General features: G+C 40.2%; 1 pseudogene; it reads right to left on the bottom strand.

Moving 5' to 3' along the window:
• Positions 1-9,791: 9,791 nt before the first annotated feature.
• Positions 9,792-11,046, bottom strand: LOC144628749 (uncharacterized; annotated as a pseudogene).
• Positions 11,047-17,471: the final 6,425 nt, after the last annotated feature.

The following is a 17,471-nucleotide window of genomic DNA, read 5'->3' as shown; positions in this document are numbered from 1 at the left end:
TAAAGAATTTAACAAAGTACAATGAAAATCTTTGACACGCTGGAGAAGTTGCGAGGAAACTCATTGTCTCATCAATTGCTTATTCACTTAACGACACTTTCACATTTTCCCTGTAATCTAAGAGTAATTTAGACGTCTAGATGACTTGACAAATAGGTAAAATGACCTTGCTTTTCGCCGGGCTGTAGCTTATCATACACATTAGCCAAAATAAACGCCATGTATTCTTACCTTTGGTGGATCGCTGCGTAGAAGCCCCGAATCCGACGTAAAATACAATATTCCTAGAAGCCATATCACTATCATGAGAACGATAAAAACTCTCCTTTTTCTGAGGATCATGATGTTACACGGAATTAATTCTTTGGTGAATGCTATTTACATTTGCGTGCATGTGGATTTCAGTATAAAATGCTTGGTAACCAGGTATCTATAACCAACATACCGCTGAGCTGGGTGAAAGCGTAGGGGTCCGCAGTACGTGCAGACAACTATTTCGTTTGAGCAGGGGCAACAGGTCTCCCAAGTGTTACGGGAGAATTTTCCATGTTTCAGTCATTTCTGTGTTTATCCTTATTCAGCATTTTAAAACCTTTTAAAAAACCAACAGTAGTTCCTGTCCAAGTAGAAATTCATCTTTGTCGTGTGTTTGGAAATTGTACACATGTACATCTGCAGCATTGTTCATAGGCGCAGTTCATTTATTAGATAAATATCTCGGTATCTTATTCTTTTGAGTTTTCCGTTCATAATCAGAAGTTCCTGGTTTTATATTAGTTTCCACGGAAGCTCGCCAGCTGAACTTATTTTCCTTAATGAAGTTATATTGCTTTTCATTCAAGGGTTGCTCTTAGTTAGTTAGCTGAGCAAACCAATTCCAGAAATCTTAATAAGCTTTTCATTTTTAATTTCCCATGCTTGTTTTAGCTTAATTTAGTTTGCTATTTCTAATTTCAAAGTTGGGATTTTTAACCTAAGTTCTCGTTTTTAATTTTGTAAACTTCCTACTGTTGATATAAGTTTGCTCTTGTAATTGCAATCGTTTCCTTATTTATTGTACTCAATGGAAAGCTTTGTTCACATTGTAAACACCTTATTTGAGGCAACGATATATAAGGAGCTACATTGTAAAAGTTTCTTTGATTACATCGACGGTGGGATCACATCGGTGATCGCATCGGTGATTTACATCCTCGAGTAATAAACTACTGTTGGACCCAAGTTCTGTCTCAGCCTTACGTCTGTAGTTCTGAAGTTCCTTGAAGTTAGATTGCCGTGTGCCTAGAAGCTTGTGACGAGGCTTCAATTCCGCAGCAAGTGGGTGCTCTACCGTGTCGAGTTCCCCATAATTGAGTCATATTTCAGTCATATTTCAGTGAAGTTACAGCGCATTTCCCGTACAGTTCAAAAGTCAGTTCAAACACACAAAGCAAGGAAAAATCTATCGTCACACAAGCTCCTAGGGAACATACCAACAATTACTATGTACATCCTAAGCCTCGTGTGGGTGTTTTCAGAAAAAAAAAACGACCTTTTTACAGGAACGTTAGTGACTCACGTTCATGTAAAAAAATCCTTTTTCAGACTCAGTCTCAGGCAATTTAACAATTATTCATCGAAGTGGAGGTGAATAGTGGTGAATATTTACACACACATATATGATAGGAGTTTCGGCGCAAATAGCAACAACTCTCTCGGCTCGCATGCTCGCCTCGCTCCTTGTTGCTATTTGCGACCGAAACTCCTATCATATATGTGTGTGGCTGTCTCTGTCCTTGTCGCAGTGTTACAACCAAGCTTGTCTCGCTCACAAAAAAAAAAATTTTTTGCAAGAGCTTGAAATATGTGCGCCAGAAAAAATTCCTATTGAACAATTGCTTCCTTTGTGTATATTAACCAAGATGGCTGCTGCAAGTTATTCGCAAGAAGTTTTGCAAGCACTCTTGAGAGAAATACGTGAATTTCAAAAAAATCCTCAATGGAACAACAACTTTTTATTGGCCCAATCCGATTTCAACGAATGGCTACGAGTGTGGAAAATGACCATACCTGAAGATGACCCGTCCAGCAAAGACCTTTTTGTTTTTCAAAAGAAAACAAAACCAAAGTATGTTAATTTGGTAAACAATGAAATAAGTGATTTGGGAAACGCAAAAGTTAGTTTTGAAACAAAAATAAGGTTTAAAAAAAAATTTAAAGACAGGTGAAACACAAGAGATGAATCATTTTTTTAAAGATAAACAACCGCATGTTTTTTTCAGCGAACATAATAAAAAACAGATAAAACAAGAGTATGATAAATATATTGATATAATAAAGGGACAAATTGAGGCTTGGTCACAACGTGGCTCAGGGTGGGAGGTTGAAAGAATAATGGCTGCCTACTTAAATGTTGCAAGATATCAGCCATTGCGCGGAGGAACTTACTTACCTCTTCCTGCCAAATTGGCAAAAAAGAAAGCAATCATTAACGTAAGAAACAGGGGCAATGAATGCCTGAAGTGGGCTCTAAGAGCTGCTTTATTCCCTCCAAGCAACGGTAAGGACCCACAAAGAACAAGCAAATATCCGGTTAACGACGGAATTAACTATGAAGGAATTGTCTTTCCTACACCTGTTAACCAGATTGGCAATCTTGAGGCGCAAAACAGAAACCTTGCAATTAATGTGTTTGGATGGAAAAACGATCGTGTGATTTTGCACAGAATGAGCGAAAAAGAAAAAACCATTCCTCGTATTAACCTTATGTTAATTGAGTCAGGCGAAAACCAGCACTATTGTTTTGTAAAAAAATTAAGCGCTCTGCTTTACGATCAGAGCAAAGCACACAACAAAAAACACTTTTGCATGTTGTGCTTGACAGGTTTTACAAGAGAGGACTTGCTCGAGAACCACACAAAATATTGCAATGGAGTGAATGGCAGACCAACAAGGATCGAGATGCCTGAAAAAGGTGAAAATTACCTTCATTTTCAGAACTATAACAAACAGATGAAAGTTCCTTACGTAATTTATGCCGACTTTGAGGCATTGGTCAAAAAGATTTCTGGCTGCGAGCGTAGTCCAGAGAACAATCAAAAAAGCTACACAGAGAAGACAGAACAGCACGAGGCATGTGGTTTTTCTTACACAGTTGTAAGGAGTGACGGCAAAAGCAAGCGGCCATTTGTTTACAGGGGTGAAAACGCGGTTGAAGTGTTTTTGAACTGTCTTCAAGTGGAAGAAAAAATAATAAAAAATGATTTGTCAAAACCAAAACCGCTTATTATGAATTCAGAAGATTGGAGAAAATTTAACAATGCAACTGATTGCCATATTTGTGAAAAAAGTTTGATAAAAGATTACTTTTTAGACTCTTTACCTGTTTGGGTAAGTGAAGAAGGCAGCGACGTGTACACTTATGACGGGCAATGGCACAAAAAATGTTATTACAATGCAAAGAAAGAACAAGACAGTTCGATTTTCATTAATAAAAGATTGATTCTGAAAAGATTGACAGAAGAGGAGCACAAAGAAGCTGCAGAAGAACAAGATGACTGCTTATGCTGCGGACAACCTTTACTTCAGCGAAACTTCAGAGATGCAGTAAGAGATCACTGCCACATTACAGGAAATAACCGAGGTGCTGCGCACGACTCATGCAATTTTAAAATGAGAATAAAACCAATGACAGACCAAATACCTGTTGTATTCCACAACCTGAGGGGTTATGATGCGCACCATTTAATGCAAGCGATGGCAGAGATCGCGCAAAAAACTAATAAAGAGGTAAAATGCGTAGCCAACAACATGGAAAAATACATTACATTTTCATTTGGTTGCCTTCGTTTCATTGACAGCCTAAACTTTCTTCAAGTAAGTCTTGATTCACTGGTAAATGAAACACCCAAAGAGGCATTTAAAATAACAAAAAATATATCAAAAAGAAACAGCGAAAAAAATTCTGAATTTAAAACAAAAACACTAAAAGAAAAAATAAAAGAAGTTGGGAAAAATGCAGAACTTCTTTTCAAAAAGGGAATCTATCCTTACGAATACATGGACTCATGGGAAAGATTTAATGAGACAAGTTTGCCTGAAAAAGAAAAGTTTTATAGCAAGCTTTACGATGAACACATAACTGAGAAAGAATACGAGCATGCAAACAGTGTGTGGAAAACTTTTGGGTGTAAAACGCTGGGAGATTACCATGACCTTTATGTTGAAACGGATGTAACTCTTTTAGCTGATGTTTTTGAGAACTTTCGCAATATATGTAAAGAAAAATATGAGCTCGATCCTGCACACTATTTTACTTCTCCTGGACTTTCTTGGGACGCACTCTTGAAAAAGACAGGAGTACAGCTGGAGCTACTGACAGACTACGACATGCATCTTTTTGTGGAAAGAGGAATAAGAGGAGGCATTTCCATGGTAAGCAAGAGATACGCAAAGGCAAACAATCCTTGTGTTGAAGGCTACGACCCAAGCAAGCCAAAAAAACACATAATGTACCTTGATGCTAACAACCTTTATGGATGGGCAATGAGCAAGCCACTGCCGAAAAGTGGTTTTAGATGGAAAAGAGTTATGCCAACAGAAAAAGAAATTATGAGAAAAAAGGAGTTTGAAAAAACTGGCTGGATTTTGGAAGTTGACCTCGAATACCCTGCAGAACTGCATAAAGAGCACAACAGCTACCCATTAGCACCAGAGAAAAAGAAAATAAATAAGGACTTGTTTTCACCCTACCAAAAAAAATTAATAAAAGACCTTGATTTGGATCCGCCTGACAGTGAAAAGCTCGTATTGACTCTTGAGGACAAAACTAATTATGTTGTGCATTATCGAAACTTGCAGTTTTATCTGAAACAAGGAATGAAGCTGAAAAAGGTGCACAGGGTGCTTGAGTTCGAACAAGAATGTTGGATGGAACCTTACATCAGGATGAACACAGAATTCAGGAAAAAAGCGAAAAACGACTTTGAAAAGAACTTTTACAAGCTAATGAATAACTCTGTTTTTGGAAAAACAATGGAAAATCTGCGTAATCGTGTTGAAATAAAAATAGTGCGAAGCGACGAAAAAGATAAAATAAGAAAACTGATTGCTTGTCCATTATGCTCAAGACACGTTCTATTTTCAAGAAATCTGGTCGGAATTGAGATGCACAAAAGCTTGCTTTTTCTTAACAAGCCTGTCTACACAGGTATGACTATCCTTGACAACAGCAAGATACTGATGTATGACTTCTTTTACAACCACCTGAAAAAAAAGTACGGCTCGAATTGTGAGCTGCTGTACACAGACACAGACAGCCTTTTGGTAGAGATAGAAACAGAAGATGTTTACAAAGACATGAGTGTTGACAAAGAAAAATACGACACAAGCGACTATCCCAAAGATCATCCACTTTTTTGTGAGAAAAACAAAAAGGTATTGGGAAAAATGAAAGACGAATGCGCAGGAACGCCCATTGCAGAGTGTGTCTGTTTGAGGCCAAAAATGTATTCAATACTGACAGAAGACCAAAAAAAAAATAAAGAAAGCTAAAGGAGTAAAAAAGTGTGTGGTAAAAAATAAAATCTTGCACGAAAATTATTTAGAAACCCTTTTTAAAATTAAGCAGTTCATGGCATGAAATGAACATACTTAGAAGCGAGGGTCATGAGATTTACGGAATGCATCTCAACAAAGTCTCGCTGTCGCCTTTTGACTCAAAGCGATGGATAGCGGATGATGGGATACATACAAATGCTTACGGGTATAAGTTTTGCGAAACAAAGCCGACATAAACAGAACGTTTATAGCTTTTCTGGTGGTAACTGTGTATTTGGAGGAATAACAAGCAATTCTTCACGCACGAAGCCGCGCTTTGGACCATCGTGCAAGTAATAAAGCACTGTCTGTTGCCCTTTTTACGCCGCCTTCTAGCTCGCCAGGTTGGTAGAGATAGCGTACATTAACTAGAGAGGGTATTTTTTTTCTTTCTTGCCAACAGGCCTTGTATATTTTGAGGACGGTTTGGAAGAAACAGCCTTTTCTTTGATTGCGGCAGCAGGTTTTTTTCCAGTAAGACTGGTAACTTCGTTGTTCAGAGCGGCAACAACTTCGGGAAGCCTTTTTACCCACGCTGTCGACCGCTGGCCAGATGGCAGGTTCATCTCGACACCGTACTGATAACCAAACAGGCGCCCTGCCAGTGTTTGATTAAAACGTTCAACAATAGCTTGATCTCTGTGAATGTTAACACGCCCGCGCCTAATATAAGTTTTGTGATTTTCCATTTCTTTGGTAACAGCTCCCATAAATTCGCGCCCGGGGTCAACTTGCAGCATCTGTGGCCATTTCAGTGCACTTCGCCTGTAAATTGTCTGAAAACTTTTTGCAACCTCAGTTGAATCTTTGGAGGTCAAAGGCTCGGCCTCTTTGTAACGGCTGGCAACGTCAACAACAGTCAGCGCGTATTTGTAAACTTTTCGCCCTCGCGGCAGTTTGTCGTGTGGCAGAAAAAGAAGGTCCGCCTGGTGGACCGAGTTTGGAGTAGAAACATCGAATTTTGGGCGAGGAACGTATCGTGGTGCCGGAAGGTAGATCTGCCAAAGGGCCTGCTTAACGAGCCACTTTTTTGCAGCATCTTCGGAAACCTTGGCGGCCTCGGCTAATTTTTTTATCGCAGCAATTCCCTTCCAGTAGCCCTGGGGGCTATAGTAGACTTTAGATGTCTTTGCATCCAAGCCATTCTGGCTTGATCCATTTGGTCTCATGCGTGTATACAAGAAAAAAAGAAAAGTTTAAAGAAACCGAAAGGCAGCGTACCCAAGTGCAAGCGCGCCAGCGCCAACAAACATCAGTTCACCTTGTTTCTGCTGATCGCTTGGCTGATAAAAATCAGAGAACTTTGGCTCTTTCGGAATAATCACTTGTTTGTCAGGATGTGCCTGGTTGTAGAGTTTGAAAGCATAGTCAGTGTTCGTGAAGTTCTGTTTTGCCTGCTCTTTTATTTCAGTGTTTTTTTGTATCCAGTCGATAAGCTTAGTGCGGTCTCTTGAGTACTTGGCGTAAGCGGCTTGGTAGGCCTCGAGAGCTTTGTCGTGCCTTTCTTTTTCTTTTAAAGCTGCATCATCTCCGCCACCAAAATATTTAGCAAGGTAATTTCCGCCAATGAAAGCAGCAGCGTTTAAGATAGCTCCGCCAGCCATAATCGCGACGCTTGCCATTGTGTGTCTTTGTTCTTATATTATGCTAATTTTTTTTTAATTGGTGGGTAGGATTTTCTGGTCCTCGAGATATTGTTTTAGTGCAAGACTGCCTGTCATGACGGCTGTGAACTTTACATAGTTCATAAAACTGCTGCTTGGGTCGGATGTGAAGTTTTCTTTCACAACTTTTTTGGCAGCCCAGCCGATTCCGGCGGCGAGACCTGTAATGGTGGCGGCATCCATGAGTGTTTTCACGAGCTTGTTGTCAGACATTTCGTTTAAGTATAAAATAATAAAAAATATTTAATTGAAAAAAATTTTTGTTTATTTTTCACCGTTTTGCGAATCAAAGTTTGCAACTTCATTGTGACCGAATTCTATACATTTTTTAAAAATTGTATCCTCATCCTTATCCTTACGCAACCGAATAGCGGTTTTAAAGCAAGTTTTGGTAAATTCAAACCAAAGTAATGCAATACCTCCCATAGCTGCACCTTGAACAATGTTATCAAGAATAAAATCAAACATTGTCGGTATAATAAATGAAAAATAATTTTTTTTAATCCATTGGACGTATTCCTCTTTGTGTGTGCTGCGCTTCGCGCTCTCTCAAGCCATTTTGGCTTGTAACTTTTGAGTCATATCCTTCACTGCTTTTCTTATTAAAAAAGGCTTTAATGTCTTCGCGTTTGGCATAAGTTGTAAAAATTGTAACGCAAATACCAAGCAAAGAGATCCATTGATTTGTGCTGAGTACGCTAGATTCTTGCTGAGCATCGGTCGTTGCTTGTGCCACGGGCAGAGTTACATTTTGGGGGCTCTTTGAGCCCCGGAGCGAAGCTACCTTAGCAGATTCAGATTTCTTTTCCTTTTCTTTTGCAATTATTGCAGCAGCCTCGACAGAAGCTTTTTTCTGTGCTTCACGAGCCTGTTTTGTTTTTTCAGCTGCAAGCTTGCCAGCAGCTACTCGCTTTGGATTTTTTGCAGGCTTTGTTGCAGGAGTTGTTGAAGTAACTTGTGAAGGCTTTGCACTCAAGCCATTTTGGCTGTTCCGAACTTCAGTACGAATTGCTGTTTCGCTGGGGGTTTGCGTTTCACGTTGGGACTCTTGAGCCCCAGCGCCATGGCGCTGTTCGAGCTCGGCCATTATATTTATTAAAAAATAATATTTAAATAGAAATTTGCTCAGCAAGATTTTTTGCTAAGAATTGTTCAGTAATTACTTAGCAATTTCTAAGCATTGCTCAGAAAAATCTTCAGCATTGAGTGTGTCCGAATCTTTGGAAGCACCTTCGGTGTGTGTGTGTGCCGCAATCGGCGGAACTTCGTTTAAATCAATGTGCTTTGTTGTGATGAGCGCAGCATTTGCAACGGCAAGAAAGCGGCCGCATTTCAAAGCCAGACCGCCTGCCAAAGTGGACAGCTCTTTACTGATAATGTAGTCGTTTTTGAGTTCCTTCTGATAATCATTGACGTCCTTGATATTTACTGCCATACCAACGGCTTTGGTTACAAGAAAAATAAAGCTGTCAATCAAGCTGTCGGTTGTTTTGGCCCCCACGTGTGCCTCGTATCTCTTGAAGTACTTTTCAACTTCTTTATCTGTCAAGCGCTTCACCTGCGCGTATGTCAGCTGCACACCGATTGCTTCTTTGGCTTTTCCTGTTGAAACAAGGATTGCAAGCTGTTCACGCATTGCAGGAATGTCAGGGCCTTGAATGGGGGCTAAGCCCTCAAGCACGAATGGCTTGGATGCCATAGCGCTTTCTGTACTTTCTGGTTCAGCTCCTAGCAGTTCCATTACGGAAGCTAATTCTTGTTCAAGGGCCTCGCCATTGGGGGCATAACCCCCACTTGCAGCGTGGTTCACGCTCTCGAAAGGGGAAGTTGCGAACGGGTCAGCCATTTATTACTCTAAAAAAATGTTCAATAAAAAAAATTTGTTCCGTAAGGGTAACGATTAGAAATAACAGGATACGAATACTTATTTTTTTTTAGCCTTGAAATGAGTTCTTTGTTATCCTCATTGGCAAGTTCGCCAGCGTAATCCTCAAATATTGCCTTTGTGGTCTTGGCAGATGGGGTGTAAAAGAAAACGATTGCCGCCACATTTTCGCGGAATGAGGCGGTTATGCTTGTCATTTTTTGAGTCAGCACCCATATGCTCAATCCTGAGTGGCGAGCAGAAAAAGCAAGATTTACCAACTCACCAGTTCTTCCTTTTACATCTTTCGATGCTGCACAGTCGTCGAGGATGATAAGCGTGTTCGTTCCCTCAAAAAGTAATCTTGTTAGCCTTAACAAAGATTCAACCTCGTGCTGCTCGCAAATAAAAACATAAAAGCGAGGATCTTCCTCCGCAAAGCGATAATAAGTCTTGTTGTGCGCGAACGTCGGGCAGATTAGCACGATATAGTCAAACTTGCCGCTGAAAGGGTCACAAAGCTGATTTACCACGTACATTGTTTTTCCTGAGTTTGTTGGTCCAACAATGAGAGCATTGAAGGGTATATTGGCAGGATCCATCTTCGTTCGTATATTTACAAAAGGTACACTTTTTCAAAGAAAAAATTTCCACTTGATGGAAAGTGTGCGCACTTTACGCGCACATTATAAAAGCACAGAATCTAACTGCCTGCCAATTATATTCATTTGGGCGTCGCTGATTACGTAAATGTGGCAGTTCAAATTACCTGAGCCGCTTGTTTTCCTCTCTAACTCAAGCTGGACACCGTCCTTTGTGTTTACAAGGCGCTTGCCGCTTCCGTGCATCGAGTGGTCAGCCATGGAACGCAGATCAATCATGAGGCCGAACTTGTCTTCTGTGTAAAACTTTTGCAGGGTCATGTGCTGCGTTTTATTTTTTTCTTTCATGTAGAATCTTTTAACTTCTTCCCATATGTCCATTCCTTCGATGCCGTTGTTGTACAGCATGTTTGGTGAGCCGTTGACAGTGACGCTTACTTTTGTAAGGTCAGGGTTAATGTACTTTTCCGAGTTCCTTGCACCTTTGGCATATTGCTCTATAAAAAGTAGCAAAATACCTTTTAGGGACCTCCTCTGAGGGTTGACCTTAAGATTCAGACGTGTGTCGGATCCTTTTGCAAAAGTAACAACTTCGGCACGCTGGATGTGGTCGTAAGCGAACTCTTTACCACTTGTATAAGCGCTGAACGCCTCTTCTGCAATTTCCTTGCTTCTTATCATCTCGTACTCCAGCTGGATGTTTGTCAACTTGTATTTTAGTTTTGTCGAATCAGATCCTCTGACAACATGTTCGGCTGCCGCGAGCTTCAGTTCAAAAACAAGATCGTTGAATAGTGCCTGTGGATAAAATGCACCGTGGTCAGTTAAAATCTGGTGATCCAGGCGTATACGGTATTTATTTCCATATAGCTCATTCAGTTTTTTTTCTGCATCGACTCCTGAAGTTTTCTTATCGCCAGCATTTGAGCGAATTTTGTTGAGGTCCTCGCTCTGAATGCCCTCTCTCACCCTGCTGTCTCTTTCTTCCTGCGAAAGAAAAAAAATCCTCAAATATTTTGTAGATGTCGTAGCCAACCGTGTCCTGCACTACGGTTCCTTCGTACTTTACAACAAACTTGTCAACAAGGGCTCTGCTGACGTTGCCGACCAGAAACTTGTTGGCGTGGCCTCCGCTCAAGTCGATGTTGAAGAGCAGCGCCAGCGAGCCCGGAACAATTACTTCGTTTTCGTTCAGCTTTGGCACTGAAACATACAACGTTTCCTCTGGATTGGCTTCAGTGCGGTCAAAAGTGATTCGTTTTACAGCTCGCTCGGTTTTAAGTGCGCCGAGGGTTTTCTCGATGCGTCCCGGTCGAAGGTTTTCTTGAACAGCAGCCATCTCTCGATTGGTTTTATTGTTAAATTGAAAAGTTTAATTAAAAAATATATATAAATTACGAGATGGCAACAGGTGGTGGCGATTTTGGCTACGAAGACCCTGATTTGGACAGAGATCTTGACCATAACAGTGATGACGATGATGATGAACAAGAGGTAGACACAACACGACCATTTAAGCCCGGGATGGCATCAACACCACACCATAGGGGAGATCAACATGAAATGCAAACGATGCAGCACGAACAGAGTGGGCTGCCAGACACATCCTACGAAGAAACACCATTGTTGGGAGAACGTGGATCTAATGAGTGGTATAAAAATGTACGTAAAGAATTACACAACCCAACAACTGGTTTATTGGACTTAACAAATGTTGGTGCTCATGAATACCTTTTAAGCCAAGAGGATCAAATCAAAGAAATCCAAAAGGTAAAAGATTTTATCCAAAAAAGGTATTCCAAAGTTGACTTTAAGAAACTCGGGCCAATCGCATTTTCCAAAAAGAAACCGATGGAAATTGTTGTTTTGGGGCCAAAGGGCGGTGAGACCAAGATAGTTTTAAATGACGGCAGTGGTTTACGTTCAGATTTCTTAAACAAAACTTTTGTTAAAAACAGTCTAGGCCCAAAGACTATAGATATTATTGCTCAAGAAAATGAGAGTATAAGAGATGAACGCCAAAGATTAAGAGAAGCTGAAAAACAACTTCAAGAGTCCCAAAAAATCGCATCGGAAAAAGAAAAAGCTGCCCAAGAAATGCAAGATCTGAGAAACAGAATCGAGCGAACTCAGGCCAGAATTGAACAACTTGGGTCAAGCGTTGAAAATGAAACACAATTGCGTGAGCAACGGCAACTGTTGAAAAACTATCAAACCGATTTTGAAAACGCAAAAAAAGAAGTTGCTGCTCTTGAAAAGCAAGCAAAGCAGAAGGCAAAAGAACAAAAACGAGTCGACCAACTAAGGGCAAGCCTCGCTGCCAAAGAGAGCGAAAGAAACACTTTGCAAGAAAGGCTCAACGATACAAGAGCGTTGGATGATCTAAAAGAGCAAGAAGCCGAGCTCAAGCGCCAAAACGAGGAAGACAAAAAAATTATTGAAGATGAGAATGCCTCACCATCTGAAAAACAAGCCCCGGAAGAAAGAGTTGCGGAAAGAACCGAGGAGCTCGCGCGTTTGCAAACGCAGATTGCGGAAAGAGAAATAGCGCTTCCACTTCGTGAGAAGATCAAAGAAATCTTCAAAAAAAATGGCGTGACAGTTGTAGCAATCTTTCTTGCTGCTGGTGTCACGATTGGTGCTGTTATTGGGGCCATTACCAACTCTTTGAAGGCTACCGGCAAAGCATTGGGAAAAGGATTAAGTGATGTTGGCTCAAAGGTGGCATCAGCTCTGCCTGGTCTCATTGGATCGATTGTGAGCTTTCTTTTCAAAACCGCTGGTCAAGTAATTGGATTTCTTGCAGAGCACACCTGGCTGCTTATCCTTGCTGCGGTTGCTTTTCTTGTTGAAAGATACATCAAGAAGAGACGTTAACGCATAATGGCGTATAGCAAAGCTGCAGCTCCAACCGCACCAACAGCTACAGCTGCTTTGTTTATTTCGTGTGCATCATTGCCTGAGGCATTTGCAGCTGTCACGATTTGAGTGTTGCTCTCTGGTTTTGCCACTGATGCGCTTTCAGCTCTGTCGCTTGCGAGCACCTTTTGTGCCGGAGTTTTTTTTGTGTCCATTTGGGACTCCTTGTGTATAGGATTTGAAGGGTGGCTGTTTGGTGGGTTGATCTTTGATGGTCCTCCAGCCATCAGTTTAAGAGCTGCTTTTTTTGTCGATTTATTAACATCATCATTCACTCCTAATTTCATTCCTCCTACAGCCTGCTTAAGCTGGTTGTTGTAGCCAACAACGCTTTCTGTGTTTATCACCATACGAGCTGGCATCAGCCAGGCACCTGGGCAGACGGCGAGGTTAAGCCGAACCTTTGCCTCATCAATGGCGAGTTGGTATCTTTGAACTGACTTTGCCAGATCTGGTTGCCTTATAGCGTCCTCCACCAGGACAAGGAACTCGCTTTGCGCTTCCTTTGCGCGGCCGCCTGTGCCAAGTATGCTACTTCGAACGTTGACCTGCGAACCCAAAATACAGTAGACAAAAGCCTCTATAGACTGGTTTACTCTCGACAAACCTGCCTGAGTCAGCCCTTGTGTTCCGTTTGGACAAAACCAGTCTGCCTGTGCATTTGCTGAATTATCTGGCTCTATGTATTGAATTAAGTTACCCTTGCTTGAAGCACCACCTTCATCAGAAAATTTATCGTAATCAGGGTATTTTGCTCCAGAATTTTTCGGACCAATATTTGAGATCCAGATATAAACGTCACCCAGTCCGTGGTTAGCACCTCTTGTGAAACGAAAATCGCTTGACGGACCGACACCGAACTCAGCGCATATTCTTTTATACGAAGCCACGTCGTACTTGTTGTCGAACTGGCTAAATGTTGGGTCGCCAGGCAAGGCACTTATGCTCTGAATTCCACCAATCTGAAACAATATTCGCCTGATTGTGAAATAAACGTGAAAAAGGTAAAAATTACGCACAACAGGCGGCAAGCTGAGAGCTGAGTGCTCTTCATCGAAAATCTCTCGACTGATCCCACTGCCTGTTGTCGCACACCAGACAGCAAAGTTAAGTTGCTGAGGCCAGTAGCTCATGTTAGGGCCTGCAAGCCACCTTTTTGACTCTTTTCCTGATGTATGCTTTAGTTTTGTTTTTTGAAAAATCTCTCTTAATTTCGTTGTGAAATATTGGTCTGGTGTGACATAGATTTAAATTATTTTGTTAAATATTTTTTTTCAAACTCGGTGCGGCTTCGTGAAATCCAATCGCAGGAATTGGCAAAGATGAGCCTGCCCTTTGGGCAGTGGCCCCTGGGGCCCCTTTTGCGCCGCTTGGCGACAGCTGTTGTGGAAAACCTCCAACGCTTTGATCAACACCGATTGCTTTTTTCATATCTCGGCTCCAATATTTTCTGTCCGAGCCAAAAACATTTATCAAATGGCCTTGCCCTGCATTATAATAAATGTCGGCAGTTGCAGTATGATTATAAGTAAATTGAACCTGTGCTTCAAATTTTGTTCTGTCTGCATTCGGGTATTTAGCAATAAAAGATTTCCACGCCTTGTCTTTTGCCGATTCAGAGATTTTAGTTGCTTCTTGGGTTTTCATCCACTTCATAAAATCTCTTTCTTTGTCATCAAGAAAAATTGATTGAGAGTTGTCTCCAGCTGTAGTAACAGGATGTGCCATTTTATATTAAATAATTATTTTTTAAAAGATAATTATAAAAATGGTTGTGCTAACTGTTGTCACCACAAAAAATCCTTACAATGTTCACTTTGAATTTCCTCTTGAAAAATACAATATGCAAGGCTTTCAAGCTGCAGCATTCACAATTCTTGGTTTAATCTTCTAAAAACAGGTACATTATGGATAAGAGGTGAAGACCAACAATATAAATCAGTAAAAATTCCAGCAGGATTTTACACAATGGAAGGTTTTGACGAAGAAATGAAAAAAGAATTTAAAAAAATCAGCGTAAATATTGAAACACAATTGTACTCACCAGAAGGTAAATATGTAATTTATGAACCAGAAAAATCGCAACTAGTATCCGATGAAAATATATCATGTCTTTTGTTTGAAAGTTGCAGAGGAAATTGGAATTTTAGTCCTAAAAGTATTTTTAAGGATTGGAATTCACCAGAAAAATACATCATTCATTGTGATGTTTTAGACAAAAAAATGAACATTTTCAACGGCAAAGGTTCAGATGTTTTAGCTTGTTTTGATATAAAAGGCAAGCCCCACGAAAATGTTTACTATAGCTCTGAACACGCTTTTGTTTTTCGTGACGTTGTAAGAGAAAGGCATATTGAAAATTTAGAGATTACTGTGCGAGATGAACATGGTAATATTTACTATTTCAATGGTTTGCCTCTGTCTTTTGAGATTGAATTTAAATAATTAAATAAAAAAATATATTAATATAGAAATGTCTCATTTGAACGTTCTTCCCCCAAGCGCTCCATCAGAGTCTCCTTACGAAGTTGAAAATGAATTGCAAGGTGGAAAACAGTCAATTTACCCAGAACTTCCAACCCAACAGTTTTCTACAATGCCAGAAAACTTTAGGTTAACAAAAATCAATCAAATTTGTTCAGATTTTGACAAAGAAGTTGATAAATACCGTGATGTTTCTAAAAAGTATAAAAAGGTAAAGTCAGTTTTACATTATTCCGCAATTTCAATGGGTGGTTTGTCCAGTGTTCTCTCTGCTTCCAGTCTTGGCACCGCGTTGACAGTCGTTGGTTTGCCGGTTAGCGTTCCTCTTGCAGCATGCGCGGCTATTACAGGCGTTTTGTCTGCCGCTTTCACTGGGGCGAGCAAAAAACTTGAACCAAAAATTACAAAAAATAATGAAATAACTTCGCTTGCGGTTGCCAAACGTGAAACCGTCAATAGACTTGTTTCTGCCGCTCTCATTAACAATAAAGTTGATGACAAAGAGTTTAAAATTATTTTAGATGAATATTCTCGTTACATGAAACTCAAAGAAAATGTTAGAAGTAACATTACAAAAAATGTAAGCCAAAAAAATGCGCTAACAGAGCCGGACATTGAGAAATTACGAGAACAGATACAAAAAGAAGAAAAAAATAAAACTCCAAAAAAAAATACTTGGAAGCAGCGAAGACATGTTGAAATAAAAGTTCAGTCCGACAGAGCTTTTTTTCATTTTATAAAAAAATGATGTCTTTCAGTTTGTTAAAACGTTAGCAACAACGCTGCTGTCCAATTTTTCTACCAGCTCGTCTGATAAAAAGATTATTATTTTTTCATTTTCTTCTGTTTTTTTGTAGTATATAAACGCTTTTACACGAGATATTTTCAAGTTTTTCTTTACATTCAAGTTAAGTTCTCCACTTCTCCCTCTTCCCATCTTCGTTTACTCAATAAGAGCAATTGTTCAATAGGAATTTTTTCTGGCGCACATATTTCAAGCTCTTGCAAAAAAATTTTTTTGTGAGCGAGACAAGCTTGGTTGTAACACTGCGACAAGGACAGAGACAGCCACACACATATATGATAGGAGTTTCGGTCGCAAATAGCAACAAGGAGCGAGGCGAGCTTGCGAGCCGAGAGAGTTGTTGCTATTTGCGCCGAAACTCCTATCATATATGTGTGTTTTACCGTCACCGACACTGAGGCGAAAAATGGTTTTAGTATATACCACACAAGTTGAATAACTAGCGGACTAAAACATCATATCTTTCGGTAAACAAAGCTGCTCGGAGGTGAATAGTACTTTGCTAATCACCTCCGAGTTAACCAATCAGCGCGCGTAAAAAGCACTATTCACTTGTTTGGTATAATTATACTAAGTATTGTTATTCCAGTGCATACTATTTATTTATTTACGTAACAACTAAAATATAAGAATTTGTATGGGAATTTAACGATTGTATATAGCAGTTCGAAATATGGAAAAGACTTACTTCTCTTCTGTGTGTTAAGGTACTTACGGGCCATTTCAAACCGATTCAAGTTTTAGTTTCACCGTTTTCCTATCCATATAATAATCATGAATCTTCTCTCCCTGCCAATCCCCCCCCCCCCCCTTTCCCTTTCTTTTTGCTCTCCCTCAATTTTCGCGTGGCCAGAATGCGGAAGAAGCTCTTCGTTACTACGGGAAACAACAAAGCCGATCGTGGACATTGTTCCGAAATGTATAACCTCGAATTTCTTAAAAAAAAATAATATCCACAGAAATCACTTATGTGCAGTGTCTGCTGCCAATAGTCGGTCGACACCAGACACCCCTTAGGTGTTTCTGACGATATATATTACCATCTCTCTGTATAGACCCTATCTATGTCAGCCAATACTCGACGGATTTTATGTTCCGCAGTCAGCCTGTTTCCCGTCATTATGTTGGTTACGCGTAGACGCTGCGGATGGGAGTTGAACCTCCTAAACCGGGGCTGGCCGCTGAACAGTATTCGGTTGTTAGGATCTTTCCTCCTAAAGATTTTAATTTCCCGCGCGCCGCCATTTTGGATTTTATGACGTGTAATGGTAAAATGTAAAATCCAAAATGGCGGTGCGTGGGAAATTTTAAAGCCATAATCTTTTCCACTCAGTTTTGTTGCTTTAAAATGTTATTTCTCCCTTGTCCTGTAAAAATGTGAAATTAAGGCATTATCTCAAACAATTCAACGTCAACTTGTCGTAAGAGTGGAGGTTCTCTTTAATTCGGCACTGTATGTTAATTCCGCCGGTAAATCAATTGAGACAGAAATGAATGGAAAACAAATAAACTTTAATTCAAGAATTCTTGACATGCTGTTTTACAGTTTTTTTGTT

This window comes from Oculina patagonica, chromosome 10 (assembly GCF_052425735.1).
Source record: "Oculina patagonica isolate OP01 chromosome 10, crgOcupat, whole genome shotgun sequence".
NCBI classification, from domain to species: Eukaryota; Metazoa; Cnidaria; class Anthozoa; order Scleractinia; family Oculinidae; genus Oculina; species Oculina patagonica.
The sequence above is the reverse complement of the archived record's forward strand: the minus strand, read 5'-3'. Positions and strand labels throughout refer to the sequence as shown.